The sequence below is a fragment of the Equus asinus genome, chromosome 10 (assembly GCF_041296235.1).
Source record: "Equus asinus isolate D_3611 breed Donkey chromosome 10, EquAss-T2T_v2, whole genome shotgun sequence".
Taxonomy (NCBI): Eukaryota; Metazoa; Chordata; class Mammalia; order Perissodactyla; family Equidae; genus Equus; species Equus asinus.
The window spans coordinates 58,405,341-58,428,872 of NC_091799.1; positions in this window are offsets into that span (position 1 = coordinate 58,405,341).

A 23,532-nucleotide genomic window follows, 5' to 3' on the forward strand; every position below is an offset into this window, starting at 1 on the left:
GGAAGAGCATCCTTCAAAGGAAAAGAAGGATCAGAAAAAAGCAACACAACCAAAGTCTATGGGTCTTCAAAATCAAGGTAAACAAGTGTTTCAAGGAGCAGGGAGGAGTCAGCTGTGCCAAATGCTGTGGGGGCCAAATAAGGTCATGTCCAAAAAGCATATTATCGTGTAAACAATCAGAATGTCTCTGATATGCCTTTTATTGTGGTCTTGAGTTGTTATTTGAAAACACTTTTAGATATTAAGTTCTCTCTAAAGTTATGAGTTCTTTGTGGAAGGGATTATTTATGTTGCAAATTTGAATTTCACATAGTTACAAGACTCAGATGTGTGAAGTGAAAACTATTTTTTGTTATGTGAAATGAACTATCAAGTCCCCATTTCTGCTGATGGCAGATTTAGTCTTGACATCATTCATGTAATGTAGGTCCTTCTGTTTTAAAAGATCTTCTTTTTGGCTTTTTTGTACATACTCAAATCCAGGACTCTGCTCATTCTCCTTTGTCTTTCCTTCTTGGGAATGATCCAGGTTCCAGGGGTACTGATGGATGGTCCTGGCAGGGAGTCTGTTTTCCATAGAGTCCACTGCTTGTGGTGGACTCTGCTCAAGTGTAGAGTGTGATCCTCTGTCTTCATTGTAACCACTGCTAACATCTGAGCCCCATCGTGGCCTACAGTTGTTGATCCAGACAACCTGAATCATCTCTATTCCTTCTCAGGTCTGCTAGTCACTCCTTCCTTGCCCTTCTCTTAGCTTCTTACTTTATCCTCCACCGTGGTGGGAAAAATCCTGGGAATCATGCACATTTCCCTCAGTCATTCCTACTCTATCACCAGGGAACTCTACTCTACTGTAGTGGACATTGGGCTTCTTCAGAGTTCATGGTATAAATTTGGAGAATTTATATCAAATTTATACCAAAAATGAAAAACACTGTTATATATTTCTAAAAATGTCATAATACCAATTCAGGGCATAGAATATTGTACATGAAACCAAGTTTTCAGAATCTCTCCCCAAACGTATCTCTCTAAAGACCCTTACGAGCTCTTGAAAATCAAAAATGTTTTCGCAACACCTCCGAAAGACAAAAGATTATAAGAGAATACTACAAAATGCTAGGCACCAACAAATTGGATAATCTAGAATAAATGGATAAATTCTTAGAGCCATACAGCCTTCCAAAACTGAATCAAGAAGAAGGAGAGAATTTGAATAGACCAATTACCAGTAAGGAGATTGAAACAGTAATCAAAAATGTCCCAAAAAATAAAAGTCCAGGACCAGATGGCTTCCCTAGTGAATTCTACCAAACATTCAAAGAAGACATAGTACCTATCCTTCTCAAACTCTTCCAAAAAATTGAAGAGGAGAGGAAGCTTCCTAACTCATTCTACAAAGCCAACATCACCCTGAATCCAAAACCAGACAAGGATAACATGAAAAAAGAAAATTACAGGTCAATATCACTGAAGAACATTGATGCAAAAAATTTCAACAAAATACTGGCAAATCAAATACAACAGTACATTAAAAAGATCATATACTAGGATCAAGTGGGATTTATTCCAGGGATGCAGGGAAGGTTCAACCTCCATAAATCAATCAACGTGATACAGCACATTAACAAAATGAAGAATAAAAATTACATGATCATCTCAATAGATGCAAAGAAAGAATTTGACAAGATACAGCATCCATTTATGATAAAAACCTGAATAAAATGGGTATAGAAGGAAAGTCTCTCAACATAATAAAGGACATATATGACAAATCCACAGCTAAGATCATTCTCAATGGAGAAAAACTGAAAGCTATCCTTCTAAGAACAGAAACCAGACAAGGATGCCCACTTTCACCACTCTTATTTAACATAGTATTGGAAATCTTAGCAACAAATTGGAAATCAGAGCAACAAAGCAAGAACAAGAAATAAAAGGGATCCAAATTGGAAAGGAAGAAGTGAAACTGTCACTAATTGCAGATGACACGATTTTACATATAGAAAACCCTAAAGAATCCACTAAAAAACTTTTAGAAATAATAAATGACTATGGTCAAGTTTCAGGATACAAAATCAACATATAAAAATCAGTTGTGTTTCTATACACCAACAACAAAGTAGTAGAAAGAGAAATTAAGAATATAATGCCCTTTACAATTGCAACAAAAAGAATAAAATACCTACGAATAAACTTAACCAAAGAGGTGAAAGATCTGTACACTGAAAACTATAAGACATCATTGAAAGAAACTGAAGAAGATGCAAAGAAATGGAAAGATTGCCCGAGCTCTTGGATTGGAAGAATTAACATAGTTAAAATGTCTGTACTTCATAAAGCAAGGCATAGATTCAATGCAATCCCTATCAAAGTTCCAACAACAATTTTCATGGAAATAGAACAAAGAATCCTAAAATTTATATGGAACAAGAGAAGATCCTGAATAGCCAAAGGAATCCTGAGGAAAAAGAAGAAAACTGGAGGTATCCCACTCCCTGAATTCAAAAAATACTACAAAGCCATAGTAACCAAAACAGCATGGTACTGGCACAAAAACAGACACACAGATCAATGGAACATAACTGAGGGTTCAGAAATAAACCCACATATCTATGGACAGCTAATTTTTGACAAGGGAAGCAAGAACATACAATGGAGAGAGGAAAGTCTCTTCAATAAATGGTGTTGGGAAAACTGGACAGCCACGTGCAAAAGAATGAAAGTAGACCATTATCTTACACCATACACAAAAACTAACTCAAAGTGGATTAAAGACTTGAATATAAGACTTGAAACTATCAAACTTCTAGAAGAAAACATGGTTAGTACACTCTTCGACATCGGTCTTAGCAGCATACTTTGAAATACCGTGTCTGACCAGGCAACGGTAACAATAGAAAAAATAAACGAATGGGACTACATCAAACTAAAAGCTTCTGCACAGCAAAGGAAACCATCAACAAAACAAAAAGACAACCTAACAACTGGGAGAAGATATTTGCAAACCATATATCTGATAAGGGGTTAGTATCTAAAATATATAAAGAACTCATACATCTCAACAACAAAAAACTAACAACTCAATTTAAAAAATGGGCAAGAGATTTGAACAGACACTTTTACAAAGAAGATATACAGATCACTAACAGGCACTTGAAAAGATGTTCAACATTACTATCAGGGAAAGGCAAATCAAAACTACAATGAGATGTCATCTCACTCCAGTCAGAATGTCTGTAATTAACAAGACAGGAAACAATAAGTGTTGGAGAGGATGTAGAGCGAAGGGAACCCTCATACACTGCTGGTGGGAGTGCAAACTGGTGCAGCCATTGTGGAAAACAGTATGGGGATCCCTCAAAAAATTAAGACTAGATCTACCGGGGCTGGCCCTGTGGCCAAGTGGTTAAGTTCACGTGCTCTGCTTCAGCAGCCCAGGGTTTCGCCAGTTTGAATCCTGGGTGCGGACATGGCAGTGTTCGTCAAGCCATGCTGAGGCGGCATCCCACATGCCACAACTAGAAGGACCTAAGACTAAAAATACACAATTATGTACCTGGGGGCTTTGGGAGAAAAAGGAAAAATAAAAATCTTAAAAAAAAAAAAAAGACTAGATCTACCATATGATCCAGCTATTCCACTGCTGGATATTTACCCAAAGAACGTGAAAACACAAATGCATAAAGATATATGCACCCCTATGTTCACTGCAGCATTATTCACAATAGCCAAGACTTGGAAGCAACCTAGGTGCCCATCAAGGGACGAATGGATAAAGAAGGTGTGGTATAGATACACAATGGAATACTACTCAGTCATAAGAAATCATGAAATCCTGCCATTTGTGACAACACGGATGGACCTTGAGGGCATTGTGTGAAATAAATCAGAGGGAGAAAGTCAAATACCATATGATCTCACTCAGAAGTAGAAGATAAAAACAACAAACAAACACATAGCAACAGACATTGGATTGGTGCTTACCAGAGGGGAAGGGGGGAGGGAGGAGGGCGAAAGGGGTGACCAGGCCCACGTGTGTGGTGATGGATTGTAATTACTCTCTGGGTGGTGAACATTTTGTAATCTACACAGAAATTGAAATAGATAATGATGTACACCTGAAATTTATGTAATGTTATAAAGCACTGTTACTGCAATAAAGAAAGAATAAAGAAAAAAAAAGAGACTTCTCAGGCACAGATTTAAAAAAAAAAATGTTTTGGCTTTCAGACTACTTTCTTTGCTCTGGACTTTAATAGCTTTCTTGAAAATGAAAATTACTTTATTCTAGACTTTATTCACCATTTCTTGACCAATAAATGCCATTGATACAATGGGGAGAAAATAGGACAACTCAGATTTTTCAGGAACAAAAAAATACATCACATAATATTTCAAAAGTATTATCCATTATATTGGTTATGTACATAGTAGCTGATCTAATTTAAAATATTTGCTGATTTTTTTTGTTATGGGGAAGGCAACTTAGTTGGCCTCATATTTGCTAACATTTTGTAAATTTGGATTTCCAAGGTCAATCCTTAAAGGACTCTTTATTCCATTACTAGGACTTTAAATGTTTTAAACTATAAATAGTGTCAGTTGTCAAAGTGTTGTTGGTGGTTATGACTTTGCTGCCCCCAAAAATGATGTCCCATAGGCATTATTAAATGAGAAATAAAAATTAGTATGCTTTCCCCTGTAATTATGATTCTTCACATGAAAGTAAAACTCTTTATTAAAACAGACAGGCACAAATATTATTAATATTACTAATTTCTCTGTTTAAATAGGACATATAATTGGGATGCAATTTAAAGAAATGTAAGATTCTTGATACAATTAAGTCCTCCTTTCTCATAATTTTTGTTGTAAATCACAGCTTAATTTAATTCTGGGTTTATCCTGAGTTTGAATAGAATTAACTTACCCTTTACATTCCCAAGAATCAAACTTCAAATTTCTGGACCACTTTCGCCATTTGACACACCTTTGGCTATTTCCAATTAAGGAATATTCCTGTAACTGCTTATTTTTCCAGGCTGGTGCTAAAGCAATTTTCCACGAGTTCTAATTCTCTTCTTTTTAGAGCATATCCTTCTTCTTTTTCTGTTCTTTTCTTTTCAGAAATCTTAGTGGAAATTTAGAGGGAGAGAGAGATAGAAATATAGACGTGTAGCACCTCCCCAATTACAGCATGAGTGCCCTGGGGCAATCTCCTCCCCAAACCAGGAGAAAGTCCTCCATCCTTTCACCTCTCCAACTCTCTTTCTCTTTTGAGGAAACCCGACTTGCTCCCATCTAGCAATCAACTCAAATCATGATTTCATATGCAAAACTGCTTTCAAAGTGGGCTAGGGTTATGAAGCAAAGCTTATCAAAAGCTGCCTTTTCTAGTTAGAGCTTATGACTCTTAAAAAAGAAATATAAAGATTGCCCCTTAGTTGGCTAGTTCCACTAGTAGAAAAGCAAGGCAATAATTTCAGGGGTGAACACATGCCCCCGACAGTGGTGGTGTTTTCATGTTTGTTTTTACAAGGAAGATAAGGTAAAGAGGTGGATTAGAAGGTAAGAGCCAATCAAATCTTAGGTGGCAGGCTGAAAATACAGCAAAGTTGGGGAAATAAAATTGTTAAAAAATAAATGAATGGTGGGAGAAATAAATAAGAAAACAAAAGCTACTAAAGAAAACAAGAAGAAAAAAAAGCTGAATCTGGTTGCTTCAAAGAGAGATAGAAGTCAACAAGGAAAGAAGGAAGGAAGCATATGGATGATTTGCAGAACTAAGGAAACAGAACTAAGGAAATATTGTTCCCATGGTTGGAAAAAATAATTTTGTTGTAATATTTACGTTGAGTGAAAGGACATAAAAGCAAATGCCTAATATCTTGTTGGGTCCCCTGTGGGTAATTAGTATGCATTTGTTGACTAAGAAAAGGTGGAGAAGGAGGCTCTTGGAGGAAGCTGGGGTATGTGGATGAGGAAGGAGCCAATGATCTTCTGAGCAGAGATAATACAGCTGGATTGTGAGAAAGTGGAGCATCTCTTATGATACCTGGTCTATGACGTACTTAAGTATTTTAGGGATGTGCTTATAGCTTTAGTCTCTCTCGAGTGGCTCAAAGTGGGCGGGTATGTGGCACACCACACTCTAAACACCTGTAACTGACTTTCTGGAGGATCACACTGAACAATTTTTCTCCTTATATGAACCATCTCTTCACTCTTTTTCTTTCCAGTTTCAGTGCTAAAAGCATAAAATGAAGTTACAGAAAATTTTATACTACTTATAAAGTAAATATATCTTCTAGCTGTTTTCAATGTTTTCTATCTTTACCATTTTTGGAGATTCAGAGGCGACATTTGTTTATCTAGGAAGGGCAGCACTTACCTCCTCTATTTCAGACAGTCTTCGGCTGGAAAATCCAAATGCTGACTCCTTTGCCCTCAGACAATCAGGCATAACCTAAAATTTACTGAAATAAAATTAAGAACAATGTGTTTACTTGAAAACCAGGTCTTTCAACAATGTTGTTTTCTACTTCTTGTGACTCTTCTAGTAATACGTTTTCTTATAAATTACCGAGTTAAAAATTTCAGATAGCCTCAACAAAAAGACCCAGTAAAGTTGTTATTTGCTTCAAATGATCATTCTACCGCTGTATCTTATGAAACAAAAATGTCCTGGGCTATTTGCTTTAAAATCATCCACTGGGCAGTGAAGATTTAGAGATTATAGGCAAAACAAGATAGGCCATGTGTTGATAACTGCTGAAGCTGGGTGACAGGATGAGAAAGTTTATTATTCTATTCCATTTTCTTAATTAAATAAAATGTGTATACAAGAATGTTCACAGTCACAATGTTTATAACACAAAAAAGCAGAAATTGCTGGATTATTTAATAGTAGAGAATGGCTAAAAGACGATAAATGATGGCAAATTCAAAAAGCAAATTATCATATGGCCACTAAAGAAAAAGCATGTTTTCAATGAATATTTAATGACATGGAATAATGCTCACAATCTGCTAAGTGAAAAATCTGGGTGTCAATCCATATGTACAATATAATATCAATTTTTAGAAATATGAGTGTGTTGAATAAAATTCCTCAGGCTGGCCCAATTCTAATTTTTACCCTAAGAAAATAATCAGAAATGCATAAAAAGATTAATGTATACAGATGTTCATTATAGAGATTATTATAATTTAAAAAATAAGATACAGTTTAGAAATTGGTCAATTTAATGTGATATGTCTATTTAGTGGAAAACTATATAGTCATTAAAAGTCACATTTTTTGAAGAATATTCAATGAAACTGGAAAATGTTTGTAAAATGATGTCAAGTTAGATAGCATAATATCAAATTCTATATAGCACGGCCCTTGTTTATTGATAAAGGAATGAAATCTATTTATAGCTTGGTAATAAGGAATTTAGAAATTTCAAGTATAGGGCCAACAATTGAAGCACAATGTGATTACCTGGATTAGAGTTATCCTTAGGTTAGATGTAAGTCACAGATTAAAACTTACAGTACTCCTACTGATTTCTAAGTTCTTTTCTAAATCACACAAGGCCAATCAAATTAGGCTTTCTGATCCAGGCTTTAAAGCAGAATTTATCCAGGCACTATGGTAGATAAAGAGTTCCCAATACAGTATGACCTTCTTGGTCCCTGTCCCTAGTCCTCAGTCCTAGGCTGAAGCTTCTTGGCTTGCAATACTTTGATGACCGGCTCTAAATATTCAACTCTTTCTTGAGCCCCACAGCTGCTCCTCTGAGGTGGGGCATCTTTCCAACGTCTGTCTCCAGGATTGTCAGGAGAGACCCGTAGACCTGGCTCTGGGGCTTAACACCCATGGCCCTTCCTCCGTTTGGCTATGGGAGATACTCTCAGGTGGGCATTTCTTCTCCCTGGCTGTGTATAAAGATAGGGAATGAATGTAGATGGGTCAGTAAATAAAGGGTCACTTTTATCTTAAATCCTTACCTGTCTTCATATTTGTCCAGCATGAGCCTTTTGACCTTCCTTTTAGATGACTTCCCATGCTCATTCACCTGGAAGAGTACAATCGAAAGCAAGGTTATACTCTGATTGCTTACTCTTTCACCAACATTGCTCAGTGTACATGCTTGGTCAATTACCTTCCGTTCTTGTTCATAGCAAGGGATGGTAACAGGAAACAAATGATCCGAGTAATGTGGTACATTGGGAAGCAACCATTTCTAAAATCACCCCTCCACACATGCACATCAAGTAATCCCTAATATAAAAATAGCTCTTAAAAAGCAACCTAGAAAAACACTAACCTCCAACATAAAATTGGGTAAAGGGCATAAAGACATAATTATACTAGAGGAGAACCCAAAAGTGTAAAAAATAATTTTCAATTTCTCTGGTAATTAAAGAAAGATAAGTGAAAACTCAGTGAATATATTGTTTGCCTATCAATTTGGCAGTTTTTTAAAAAAATGATAATATTTCATTGCAGCAAGACAGTAGAGTCCTGGGGTGTGAGTGGAGAGCAGTGCAGCATTTCTGGAAAGCAACTCAGCAGTGTATATCAAGAAACTGCAAAAGGTTTGTTTTCTTCCACACAGTAATTTAATTTCTAGGAATCTGATACAAGGAAACATCAGCAATGTTGACAAAGATTTAAGTACGAGCTTGCTCATTGCAGTATTATTTATAATGGAAAGGAATCAGATACCATCTAGCTGTCCAACAATAAGAGATTAGTTAAATTGTGGCATGTTTATATCATGGAATATTCTATAGCCATAAAGGCAAACATATTTGCTGGCTAACCTCCACTCATCCTTCAGCTATCTGTTTAGTTCTAGAACATCTTTCCAGTTAGGTGCTACTCTCACATTTTCTATTCCCATGTTGTAATATTTACCTCATTCCATTCTAGCGGCCTTTTAATTGCATGTCTTCCCATTCGACTATGAATTCTAAGAGACCAAGGGCCATATCTATTTTCTTATTAGATATATCTCCAGTGCCTGGAAAAATACCTGACACATTGTAAGCAATCAATAAATTGTTGCTAAACAAATATTAAATAATTTGAGGAAATTCTCATGATAAAACTTAGGTAAAGAAAACAGGATACAAAAGTGTGTGTAAGATCTGATCTAAACTTAGAAGAAGAAGATAAGGAAGGAGGAGAAATGTATATACATACTGAACAGGAAACAAAATTGCTTTTATTTGGGTGGTATCTGGGTGGTTGGAATATAAGTAACGCTATATTTTAAACTTTTTAAACTTCTATATTTTTCAAATTTTCTGCAATGGGCATGTATATACTACTTTTGTAAATGGAGAAAAAAATTTATAAATTCCCAATATAAAACTGCAAGTGAAAGATTTCAAAAAATAAATTTCAATATATTTCTAATTACCCAATTGTTTGGGGTTTTTTTTTCTATCCTTAAATTCTTTACCGTTTCTTTTTGAAAGGACAGAAAAATTTCTACTATTAATATGATTTAGAAAACAAAAGGAATGTGAAAAATTCTATTTTTTTCTAGACTCCTGGAAGATGTGTGTGTCTGTGTCTGTGTGTGTGCACACCACTAGGATTTTCTAGGTCTGAAACTAAACTCAGCTATCACTCATAATGACTGTTCATCCCACCTACGCAGACTAGAAGTGTTTGGAAACTGAGCCTGCAGAACATGGGAGCTAACGGTCTTCTACTGTGCTTTCTAGTGCGCTGTGCATTCCAGCATGCAGACGTGGTGGTCCTAGTCACTCTGTTACCAGTTTTAAAAAGACACCAACACAACAATTTATGGGGAGAATGAAACTTTTGAAGCTAGAATCACTAGATATTCATGCTATTATTTGAAAATGCAGCAAAGACAACTTTTACCCCTAAAACGTGTAAGTATAGGTTATTTGAAGTTTAATTTTCTACTTTTTATAGATACTAGTAGTTATGATTTATGATACTATTAACTGTTATTTATCCTGGTATTTATATTCAACAGAGCACTTGTTCAAGTGCCACAAATGACAAAGGGATTTTGAAGGTCAAAAGTACTTCAAGGAAAAAGCAAATGATGAAATGGCATAAAGAGAGAGGTGACTCAGGATGACTAGCAAAAAGGTATTTGGACAAAAGAACCCTGTCCTGACCCATTAACAGCTCGCCCCTTCCGTACAGAAGGTCACTGACTTTAAGCTCATAATAGTCACGCCGAGGGGGAGGGGCAGCATTCTTCCTTCCCCCGCCCCGGGGAAACTACAGCCTCGACCTCCTCCAGACTTCACCAGCCCTCCATTCCCCAGCCTTTCAAATTCTGCAGGCCTACAGTAACCTCAGGGGTTAATCAATAGAATGGAACTGGGGGCATGCATAATCTGTCAAAACGAGCCTAGCCCATCCTAGGAAGGACAAGGAAGAATGTTTGGTCCCTCCCGAGAACTCAGCAGTCTTGGGACAGCTGGACGGGTGCAACTCTTTGCTCTGCAGAATGAGGCAACCCCCTGTGATCATATCTGGCTCCACTCCACAGGCCTCGAGTGCATATGCCTGCTTCTGAACAGACTGCTGCAGTTTTTAATTATAGTGGTCTCTACAATGGAGATATATAGTATCACGAAGTAGGAAAGAGACTGGCTGAGTGCGTGGATGGGGAATAGTTCAGGCTCTTCACTCAGAGTAGTGATCTTAACAACTTTATTGTGCTTTCAGTGTCATTCCCTTCAAGATTTGCTAAGTATTTATTAACACCTTTTTGGAAGACAGTATCAAAACTCTTAAAGTGAAAATAAAAATTTATAAATCTGACCCAGCAAATGCTCTTCTAGAAAATTATTCTAAGGAAATAATCACTATACAAATATTCATGTACAAAGATATTAAAAGTGTTGTTTATAATGCCAAAGTATGAGAAACAACCTATGAATTTTGATTAAATAAATGATGGTGTGTATATGTATATATACACACACACACACACACACACACCAAAATATTATTGATCTGTTAAATACTATAATGCAGCCATATTTATTATTAACTTTAGAAAGGGGTCTAGATTTTGTTAAATGAAAAATTTAGGCTAAAAACAGGATGCATAGTATGATCCCATTAAATTCAAACATATACGTAGAAAAGAGTCTATAAGGTTCTACATCAAAATATTGGCAATATTATCTCTGGCAGTATTATGGGTAAATACTACTTTCTTCTTTATATCTTTCTATATTGACTGAACAAAGAACAAAATAAAGCAAGCAAAAAAGAATCCACCCCTGCCTCCTAGGACACAGGAAGATTTTCATTAGAATGATAATTCAAATAGCCTAATATCCCATTTTACTGTGAAACATTCTGTTTGTGTCTGCACTGGGATGCATCATCGTCCTGTGCTTAAGTTTGAACCAAGCTGTAGATGTATAGATATGACATACTTTATTCTTCAACTTACTGACTTTGGCAAGTCAGGAAATCACTCTGACTACAAGATGAATAAAATCTGTCCAAATAGCATTAGCATCTTATCTCCATGCTGTCAGAATATGCCCGTAATCTTCCAACTGCAATCTGGCAACGTCATGGATGAATAGTTCTATTCATCAGAAGACTCTTATTCAAGGGTTAAAAATACATGGCATGTCTACCATCACTAGCTCCTCTTCACAACCATGGCAGACATCGTTAATCACACTTTGTCCTGTGAACCAAGTAGTGGCCTCAAAATCCTTTCCAACACAGCTGTGCTCCAGGCAGCCCATATCAGTCATTTATCTCAACTCAAGTTGAAACCCATTAGCCATAACTGCCCTGATTACTCTGGCTGGAACATTGTTATTCCTTTGACTGGTTCCCAGGACTATGGAGTTGAGAAGTATGACCACTTTTTTTCTTTAATAATTTATCTTCCCTTTAAAATGTTTAGAACTTATAAACGTGTTGCTGACATAAGGTTAATTCTCCAAGCAGCAAGTTTCAAGAAGTCCCCAACCTTTGGCCCTGAACCACATAGAAGAACCATCGCTTTCCAAGACCTTCAAGAATTACAGAATGAAAATTTGAACCCTATTTGCCATACAGTAATTGCTGTTATATTCCACATAAAATAATAGAAATTAAGAACAGTCACAAATATTAACAGAAAATAGAACCCCAAAAGGAAAAGGTTGACTTACATGGAAACAGAGCAATGGAAGAATAATTTTTGTATTCTACATCCGCAAAAATCGTACTTCTCCCAAAAGTTTGTCTGAGGAAGGCATTGTGAAATCCCAAATAGGAAACTCCCACATAGAGACAGGCAGGATCCAATCTTATAGAAGTGATCACTTGGAAACCTGGATAAATATGACAGCTTAGTCACATATTTCTAACACATAGCCTCAAATCCTAGGAAACACACACACACACACACACATAGTGTCAGCCCTAGAAAAGCAGAAATAGTGTGTTATCAGCAATCAAGAAATTTTGAAGAAATCCTAAGAAAACAAAGATTATATGATCACATTTGTAGAGGAAACCACAGCCAAAATCATGTAGAAAAAATATAATTAAGAAAGTGGAAATGGTTTAAGAGGAACTCCAGAGTGGGAGAATATTAAAAATGGCAGAGGCAAAAGTCAAAGAAATATAAGAAAGATTCCCAAAGTGGAACAATGACACATGTTTTCAGATTGAAACAGCTCACAGAATGCTAAGCAGGTTGGAATAGACACATCTTGATGACATTTCAGCATACCAAGGATAAAGAGAAAGTTTCCATAGAGGGAGAGAGAAAAAAGATGACTTAGCACGAAAATCAATTTGGCATCAGACTTCTCATCAGAAACTCTGGATGCTGACAGACACTGCTAGGAACCTCCACAAAATTTTAAGGGAAAGTATTTTGAACAGAGTATTTTGTTCCTAGAAAAACTAACATTCAAGTTAAAGGGCAACAAGGAAGTGGCAATTTTAAGTGCGAGAAACTCTTGTGTTAAAGAATTTATAAGGGAATTAAAGTTTTAAAATGTTGAAGGCATTGGGAACTTGTGTTTGCATTTGAGAGAAAGAATGATTTTTATCGGTTTTCAAATAATTCTCACAAGAACATTCAGCAAAGTTGCTAAAGATGTACATTTAAAAAAAAGAAAGAATGGAACAAAGGGAGACTTCTCAACACATGGTGCTGAGACATCCACATGCAAAAGAATGACTCTGGGCACAGACCTTACACCCTTCACAAAAATTAGCTCAAAATGGATCACAGACCTAAATGTAAAATGCAAAACTATAAAGCTCCTAGAACATAGGAGAAAACCTAGATGGCCCTGAGTATGGTGATGACTTTTTAAATACAACAACAAAGACGTGATCCATGAAAGAAACAATTGATAAGCTGGACTTCATTAAAATAACAAATTTCTGCTCTGTGAAAGACAATACCAAGAAAATTAGAAGACAAGTCACAGACTGGGAGAAAACGTTGGCAATGACACAATCAATAATGGACAGTTATCCAAAAGATTCAAAGAACTCTTAAAATTCAACCTTAAGAAAACAACCAGCCATATTTTAAAAAATGGGCCAAAAACTTTGACAGACACCTCACCAGAGAAGATATACAGATGGTAAATAAGCACATTAAAAGTTGCTCTGCATCATATGTCATCAGGTAAATGCAAATTAAAACAACAGTGAGATACCATTCCACACCTATTAGAAAGACCAAAATCCAGAACACTGACAAGTGTTCCAAATGCTGGGAGAATGTGAAGCAACAGGAACTCTCAAACATTGCTGGTGGGAATGCAAAATGGCATAGCCTTTTGGAAGGCAGTTTAGTGGTTTCTTACAAAACTAAACATACTCTCACCATACAATCCAGCAATCATGCTCCTTGGTATTTACCCAAAGGAGCTGAAAAATTATGTTCACACAAAAACCTGTACATGAATGTTTACAGCAACTTTATTCATAATTGCCAAAACTTGGAAGCAAGCAAGATGTCCTTCAGTAGGTGAATGGGTAAATAAACTTCGGCACATCCAGACAATGGACTATTATTCAGTGCTGAAAAGAAATGAGTTACTAAGCCATGAAAAGACATGGAGGAACCTTAAATGCATATTACTAAGTGTAGGAAGCCAATCCGAAAAGGCTACATGCTGCGTGATTCCAATTATATGACGTTCTGGAAAAGGCAAAACTATGGAGACAGTGAAAGGATCAGTGGGAGTTAATAGGCAGAGCATGGAGGAATTTTTGAGCAGTGAAAATACTCTGTATAATACTACAATGATGGATACATGTCATTATACATTTGTTCAAACCCATAGAATGTACAACACCAAGAGTGAACCCTAGCATAAACTATGGACTTTGGGTGATTATGATGTGTCAATGCAGTTCCATCAATGGTAACAAACGTACCACTCTGGTGGGGGATGTTGATAATGGGGGAAGCTATGCATGTGTGGGGGCAGGGGATATATGGGAAATCTTTGTACTTTCCTTTTAATTTTGCTGTGAACATAAAACTGCTCTAAATAAATCATCTTAAAAGATAAGAATATTGCAAATAAAAAGAAAGAAAAAGGAAGAAGGAAAATGTAGGAGACAACTGCTTACTCAGCAGTTTAGTCAAGGGGCAGTGAAAAGTTATTATCCTCTCATATCTGTTTAGTGACTTTTGTGAAATAAGACAATTTTGAAGCCCAGTTTCCTATATTTGAAATTTTGGGTTTTACACTCACAGCAAATATGGCAACTGCCCCGTCCTTGTCCCCCTTTCTGTGGCAAGGGCAAAGGGCAAATAAACAGATCCACTTCCCTATAGATTCCTCCTTGTCACCAGAAGAATAGCTGGCTTCCTATGAGGCTGTATGGCGTCCTTTTTCACTTACGGAGTTAGGAGACAGGAAAGAGCACTGTTTGTCTACACTGCAGCGGAGCATTGGTTTCCTCAAATAAGCACGTAGAATGGTTGTTTGTATGCTTTCTCTCTGTTACCCCATTGTATAAAGAGCATATGACTAAGTCATTCCCTTTCAGTACTTTCCTGACCCCAAACATGTAAACTGGAGGATGGTCAAATGAATCATGAGGTAATCCTTTCCTAAAAATAATAACAGCTAGCTTTGTCTACAAAGTGCTTTCACGTAATTCTGAGTCAGGCCTCACAAACAACCCTGTGAGGTGGGAAGGACAGCTATAATTATCATCTATTATTTTACAGCATAATTTGAGGCTCAGAGCATTTAATAAAACATCCAAGAACATTCAGCAACTCAGTCAGTCCGTCTGGCTTAGCAGGTGCCTCCTGGTTGTAAGTACTTACTCTACTGAACATGATCCAAAAGGTTGACAAAACCCCCAACAGGGAGCTTAGGGGCTAGCAGGGGGAGACAGGTGGTAAGCGTGTCTTAAGCATATGTCTTATTCTGTTCGAGCTACCACAGCATAATACCACAGACTGGGTAGTTTATAAACAACAGAAATTTATTTCTCACAGTTCTAGAGGCTGGAAGTCTAAGCTCAGGGTGCCAGCATGATTGAGGTGAGGGCTCCCTTCTGGGTCACAAACTTCTCTTGTGTCCTCAATGGCAGAAGGGACAAGGGATCTCTCCGGAGCCTGTTATAAAGGCACTAATCCTATTCATGAAGTCTCCACCCTCATGACTTAAGCACTTCCCAAAGGCCCCACCTCCTAATACCATCACCTTTAGGGGTTAGGATTTCAACGTATGAATGCCTGAGGTGGACACAAACATTCAGACCATAGCAGCATGTATAGATAATTTCAGGTACTGGTAATTGCCATGAAGAGGCTAAGTAACATCACAGAGGATGACTTGGGCTGTGGTGGGGAGGTGGGGCGGGGTTGGGGGGTTGCTGCTTTAGCTCAGAAGAAGTTGGGGAAGTTCTCTGAATTGAGTCCTGAATGTTGAGAAGGAGGCAGGCACGTGAAGATCTGAGGGAATAGCAACCCTCGCAGAGGACAAAACATCTTAAGACCGGAATGAGCTTGGCGCGTTAGAGGGGCAAGTAGAGGACCAGTGTAGCCAGGCTATAGCAAGCAAGAGGAGGCCTGTAGGAAAGGAGGTCTGGGAGGTGGGAGGGGGTCAGTCATGTAAGGCTTGGTGGACCACAGTAAGGAGTTTGGGTTTTATTCTAAGTGTAATGGGAAGGCTTAGGTTTTTTTAGAAAACATGTTTTTATTAAGGTATATTTTACATATCATAAAATTCACCTATTTCAAATGTGCAATTCAATGATATTTTTTAAATAACTGAGTGGTGCAACCATTACCATAAATCAGTTTTAGAAGATTTTCGTCCTCCTCCTAAGATCCCTCATGCCTACTTACAGTTATTCCCTCTTTCCACCTCCTGTCCCATGCAACTGCTAATCTAATTTCTGCCTCTTTAAATTTGCCTTTTCTGGGTATTTCATATAAATGGAGTCATATGAAGTATGCTCTCTTGTTTCTGGCTTCTTTCACTTGTCATAATGTTTTCGAGGTTCCATAGCATGTGTCAGTGCTTTGTTCCTTTGAATTATTGTTGAATAGTGTTCCATTATGTGGATGTACCACATTTTATCCACTTACCTGTTGATGAACTTGTACATTGTTCCAGTTTGGGGCTACTATGAATGATGGTGCTATGAACAGTTGCATGAAAGTCTTTGTGTGGATTATGTGTTCATTCCTCCTGGGTAGACACCTAGAAGTGAAATAGCTGGATAGTATGTGATGGGGTTGAGGGCAGGCCGCTCCAAGATGTGCCACTCTGGTATGTGGACTATTTCGAGCTAAAGACAATGAAGCCTCAAAAGACTCAGGAAGAGCATCCGAGCTTCCCCCGCCTCAAACTGCCTAAAGGACATTAACATAGAAGGCCCCTTCCAGGAAGGAGCTCATATAGGTGATAGCTATAATATGATGTAAAATAGGTGTGATAAAAGGACACCAACAAACCACCAACAAACCCATTTTTGGGGCCTAGCAAATCCTATTTAACAAACGTTTGCATTCCATCTCTATGTAGATTGTCTTCCTCCCCTTTGAAGTCCCAGATCACCATGTCCTCCTTGTCTGTAGCTGAGGATACTTAAACGGGTGGACTCAGCCAGATGGCCGAGTTACTCAGTTTAACCTGGGTTTCTCCCATGTATACATGCTATTAAATTTTGTTTGATTTTCTCTTGCTAACCTGCCTCTTTGATTATTTGACCAGCCGTAAGAACCTTAAGGAAAAGTGGTGGGGGGAATTCTCCCACTTCCCCGACATATGGTAGTTTTATGTTTAACATTTTGAGAAACTGCCCAACTGTTTTCCAAAGTGGTTGCACCGTTTTACATTCCCACCAGTAATGTATGAGGTTTCCTGTTTCTCGACATACATACATACATACATACATTGCAACCTACATACATTTGTTCCTGTGTATCTTATTTGTGATAGCCATTCTAGTGAGCGTGAAATGGTATCTCATTGTGGACTTAATTTGCATTTCCTTAATGACTAATTATGTACAGCATCTTTTCGTGTCCATATTGCCAACAGAAAAGTTGTAGGCAAGGGAGAGATATGACATGATTTATGCTTAAAGCTCAATCTGGTTGCTAAATGGTGGCTAAAGTATAGGCAGAAGACTAGTTAGGAGATGAGTGCAGTAATCCACAGGGAGACGATGGTGTCTTGGACACGAGTTATAAAAGTGGAGGTGCAGAGAAGGAATTTGAATAGTGATACATATGGACGTAGATCCGACAGAGTTGGCTGATGGATTGGATGAGAGGTGTGGGTATATAGGAAAGACAGCTATTTCACTGAACAGTTGTGTAGGAAGGTACCATTTATTGCCATAAGGAAGACTTACGGGAGAGAAAATACAGAGATTATGCTGGGGGTTGGGAATCAATACTTATTTTGGCCACATTAAAATTTTGGTGTCTATTAGACAATCAGGAGGAAATGTTGAGTATGTAGTTGGATACGAAGGTCTGGAGTTCAGAGAAGTCTGGCCTAGAGACATAAATTTGAGAGTCATCTGCAAATGGCTAGGATTTAAAGCCTTAGGATCTAAGGAGAGAATGTGGAGAAGGAGAGAATGGGGTAGAGAATGAAACCCTAGAAACATTTCTAAAGAGGTTCTTACAGAGATCAAAGGGTAAGGCTGACATTTTGAAAGTTAGGATTGAGTTGAAAGGAGTTGAATATATTCAGTTGAATAGTGCTGTCTAACACTGTATGCACTAGGCCACACGAGGCTAGTTGAGCACTTGAAATGGGGCTTGTTGAATTGAGATGTGTGTAAGTATAAAATACAGACTGGATTTCAAAGACAATACAAAAAGAATGTAAATTCTCATCGTTAAGTTTTATATTGAGTACATGTTGAAATGACTATTTTTGATATGTTGGGTTAAATAAAACTATTATTAAAATTAATTTCACACGTTTCTTTGTACTTTTTTAATGTGGCTACTAGAAAATTTAAAATTGCATATGTGGCTCACGTTCTATTTCTATTTCTTCTGAATTGGTCTATAACATTCTGCCAGGAGTCTCATCTTGGTTTTCCAGAAATGTCATTGTGGCATATCAGCATACCCTTGAAGTTATATGAGAATTCCAAAGGTATTTGCTCAAAGTCTTTCTTAAGGCATGGATCATGTCCAGGATTAAAAAGAAAAGTGCCAATATCTTGGATATTTTGGATATGTGTTTCTGTTGTACAGTAGATCTATATTTCAGCAAAGACAATGTCACATGGATCATTTGATCCCTGCTGAACTGGGAAACTCTTAAAATGGAGGTATCATATCCTTGATCCTTGTGAGACTTAAGATGTTCTTGCTGACTATGAAAAAAGTTCAATTGAATAAATGCCTCTTCCATCTGGTGAAATACAACTTAATTAAATGAAGAGAAACTTAATTATATAATAAGGTCACAATATGCGTTAGAAATTACTTGATTTTTTTCTGCTCTTGATCATTGATGAGATTCTTAACACGCAACAAAAATCAGTTACACCAAATTCTCTTCCCACTGCTATTATGGGAAGAGTTTTCCTTTAGAAATAGAAAAGTTCCCTTTGGTTAGAGATCAGAGATATAAACTGTATGGATGCAATTTTGTGAAATTTCCCCAAATTTTTCCCTGCCCCCAATGAATAAGGTCATCTGAACAAGGTAATTCCCTCAAAGGGATAGAGCTACACAGTTTTTTATGTTTTGTAAGATGGATAGCTGAGCAGATTGTATACAGACTGTGAGAACTTTTGCGATCTCACTATAGAGCTTTCCCCAATGCTCACAATTAAAATATCTAATTGGGAGGTATACTATTAGCTCATTCATCGAGGTCATTGAAGCAAGGTTGCTTGGCTCTTCCACAGAGATGAATTTTCTTAGTGGCTGAGCTTTGTACAGATTGCTTCTTGGAGCACTAAATTTTCCTTTCTAAATACATTACCTCATAGCTGGCCTGGCTGCATCGGCAGAGCATGCTAAACACACTTTCATCCTCACTGGATAGCTCAGAGAAGCTACTTGTTGTAGAAAGACTACTGAAATTGTCTAGAGGTTAGGGAGTCTGCTAAACCATTAACTTCTCATGTGACTTAGGGAATGATACCTAACCTCTCTGGGCTTCAGCATCCTCACTTGCAGACTGAAAACATCACCCTAGATCAGTAGCTCTTAAATAAACCTCAGCATTCATCAGAGGGCTTGTTAAAACACAAATAGCCCAGTCCCACCCCCAGAGTTTTGGATCGAGTAGATCTGAGCTGGGCCCTGAGAATCTGCATTTCTGATCAGTTCCAAGAGGATGCTGATACTGCTGACTTAGGGACCACTCTAAGAACCACTGATCTCTGCCATGTCCCTTATAACTCAGCCTTCTACGATTGGCATGTGTTAACTGCATGTTTGTTGATTGGCTCACGTAATGCAGAAATTCCCTAAGGATCTCAGACAGTTGGATAACTCTAAAAGAGGCTTTCATAAAGCAAACCAGTCATCGGAAATTCAGGCATCTCTAATTTTAATAAATGGAAACTAGATTATTTTATTAGCATTCTGAGATTGTATATAAAAAATACACTTTGCAGTTTGGAGAGAAGACAAGTCAGTATTAATTTCTTGTCTCAATGTACCAATTACTGCTTATCCATCTAACCAGTACGTGCAGCTGAAATACAGATTTGGGGAAACAGGCAGCACAGACTGCTTAATCACTCCCTGCACGAAATTCTCTGATGTGAGAGGCTTTCTCCTTGGGTCACTTCGGCATTATACAGTTGTTTTATTTTTCACTTCTGTTGCAGTAAAGCTGAGAATCAAGAAGATTATTTAAAATAGTGTGCCATAAGACTATTCTTATTAATTCAAATATTTGCAATGGGAATTAGCTAGGTAATGTGGTTTAGCATTTTAGCGGTAAACCAAAGATTTTGCCTTTCCTGGGTTTGATGCAGAATCCAGTTTTCGGTACAATATAGATACTTTGAAATGTTTTAAACCTTGATTGAAAACTTTAGGAAAGTGAATGCTAATCGTGACTCTGCCAGAGACTTGCAGGCTATAGTGGAAGTCACTTGCTCTCATTTTATTTCTGTTTCTCTATTTGTGAATTAGGAAGAGCAGTTTTCCTTGCACACAAGCATTTATTGCGGACGTATTTAGTTTTAAGCAATCTATTTCTGCAAGTTATTGACTGAAAAATGCTGGCTTTCCCGTCAGAGTAGGTTGTCCCCTTTCAGCAGCTGTGCAGCTTTTGAAGACGCAGGCGCCCTTGGAGGTAAAACGAGGAAGGTTCCACCAGCCCAGCCAGCCAGCCAGCTGGTGATGAAGGTTGCAGCTAGCTCGATTCACGGCCAATTCTCGAGCAGTAATGATCACCAGCATCAGAAACTGTCAAAAAGTGCATCTTTGAAAGGATTTAAAATATAGTATTCACTGCTGTCGGGGGCCCAGTGTTACTAGGCGTGAAAGTTGATACTTCATTTCTGGAAAGCAGTTTGTCAGGAGTCATCATAATCTGTAGAAATTCACTTCCTTAACTCGAATCCCCTTTCTAGGAATCCATTCCCAGGAAATGTCAGAGATATTGACAAAGGGTTGCATGCACGGGGAGTTACTGCAGTGCGATTTGTGACATAAAAAACAGAAAACATCCTAGGTTACCAATAATAGACTGATGGTTAACTAAATAACGGTTCATCAGAATTTATTCCAAATTAGTTTGGAGAAATAATGATATAGAAAAATGCTCTTGTTAGGCTAAGCGGGTCGGGGGTGGGGGGAAGCCGAATGAAAATCTGTAAAACTGTATGATCGAGGTGGGAATGTGCTGTCAACTTAGCTAAGCTGAGAACTGTGGGTCCCAGAACTGTGAATTCTGTTCCCTGTATGGGTTAGGGCTGGCCTCATGTAAGATTAAGAAGGCAAAAGTGACAAAGCCACCATTGCTTTCTGAAGGTGTTTGTGGTCAGATGTTGTGAAGGACAGATCGACGGGTGACTGAGTCGGTTCCAGCTCTTCTCTGCTCTGCATCCACCACTTCTTGCTTCTGGCCTTGCTCACCAACCAACACCAGCACCAGATGCTGTCTGCAGATTCGTAAAGGACAAAGCTACGCAGAGGCCACAGAATTCGATAGACTTCTTCAGACGTGCTCCCTTAGTGATTTCACCTTGCGGTGGAACGTGTGCATTTGTTTTCCTCTTGCTCCTGTAATGAATTACCACAAACTTAGTGGCTTGAAATAACAAAAATTTATTCTCGTGTAGTTCTGGAGGCCAGATGTCCAAAATCCGTTTCACAAAGCTGAAGCCAATGTGGCAGCAGGACGGGTTCCTTCAGGAGGCTCTAGGGGAAAATCTGTCTCCTTGCGTTTTCTGGCTTCTGGAGGCCACCTGCATTCCTGGGCTCATGATGACTTCCTCACATCGTTCCAACCATCATCACATTTTCTACTACTGTGGTCAAGTCTTCTTCAGCTTCCCTCTTATAGGACACATTATCATACTGGGGCCACCTGGATAATCCACGATAATGTGCTTGGCATCTTAGTTGACTGGTTAATGACTCCCCTTTTCCTCCAACATCCTCACCTCGGACCTTCATTTCTCTCCTCCTTACAACTGTGGAAGGTCCAATTCCTATAATAAATCCCATAGCATAGTGACTCTGTTCCCTTGTTTGAACTTTGATAAAAATCCCAATGACGTATAAGATGTACAATTACGTGTGCATAAAAAAGACTGAAAGGAAATATGTCAATTCGTTAACAGTGCTAATGTCTGGGTAGTAAGCATATAATTGTAGTGAGGAAGAGGTTGAAGATACAGGAGAGATGGGGAAGCATTGAGGAAAGAGATGCAGAGCATTCTAGAAGACGTTGGCTTAGCTAGGAGGAGACATGATGAAATAGAAGGAAGGAGGGAAAGAGGTGTAGAGGCAGGTGCGTTTTCAGGATTGGTGGCAGGTTTCTCATGGTTCTCTTTTCTCTGTGAATTGGAAAGTAAGTTCACACACTGAGATGCGGGGCAAGTGGCCGGTCTGCAATCTGAAGACAGAGAACAATGGCTACGGTCCCGGTGTGGAATGAGAGGGAGCCGGCTGGAGGGGTACAGTGGTGTTTACAGTGTTGAGAGCTCGCTGAGCAGCACCAGCTGGCCTGCGTCCGAGATCTTCTCTAGTCACGTTCAATAGCTGGGGTGCGGGGAAGAGAAGGCAGAGAGCAGAGCCACCCAGAGTTGGGGTTTTCCAGGCAGGTGAGAAGAAAAGACAAGAGGGCAAGTGAGCTTAAGATCCCTAGTGCAATTTCTCTCCCTGCCCCGCCATGCTTTAGAGGAGGAAACAGAAGCACAGAGAGTTAGACGAACTTACCCAAAGCCACAGAAGTGGTGGGGGCAGAGCCGGAACCACACCCAGGTCTGCTGACAGAAGAACGGGGCTATTCTCCCACAGCAGAGTGCGGCGTTGCTCCAAGTGTGGTCTCCTCACCAAGTCAGAATCACCTGGGGCGGGAGGTGGAGCCTGCTGGTTCAAATGCAGATTCCTAGGCCCTGGCCCAGATCTCCTGAGTCAGAAACACGAGACAAGTGGCCCAGGAATTTAACAAGCACCCCCAGTGATCCTGAAGGTTTAAGAATTGATGGGATATGGTAGAGTCCCTTTTTTGTGGCTAGAATACAACAGCAGAATTATGGCAGGGAGAGCAAGGGTGGGAGGGGACAGGCACAGGTCAATGTTGAGAGAGGCAACATACACGAAATTCTGGGGAAGACAGGTTGGGGCATAATGAAGGTCCATAGACACCAGATGCTGGGTATGCCTTCATGGGTGAAGTGGGCTTGTGTTAAAAATGAGCCAGACCTGGAGGAAAACCAAAGACAACATCCACCGGTTTACCACAGCATTTTCTTCCTTCTCTTGTTGAAGCCTCAAGGATATTCATAAGCCAAGGAATATCTGTGCTTCCAAGTAAGACTTAGAGAAATTCAATATCATCCTGGTGTTCCTACTC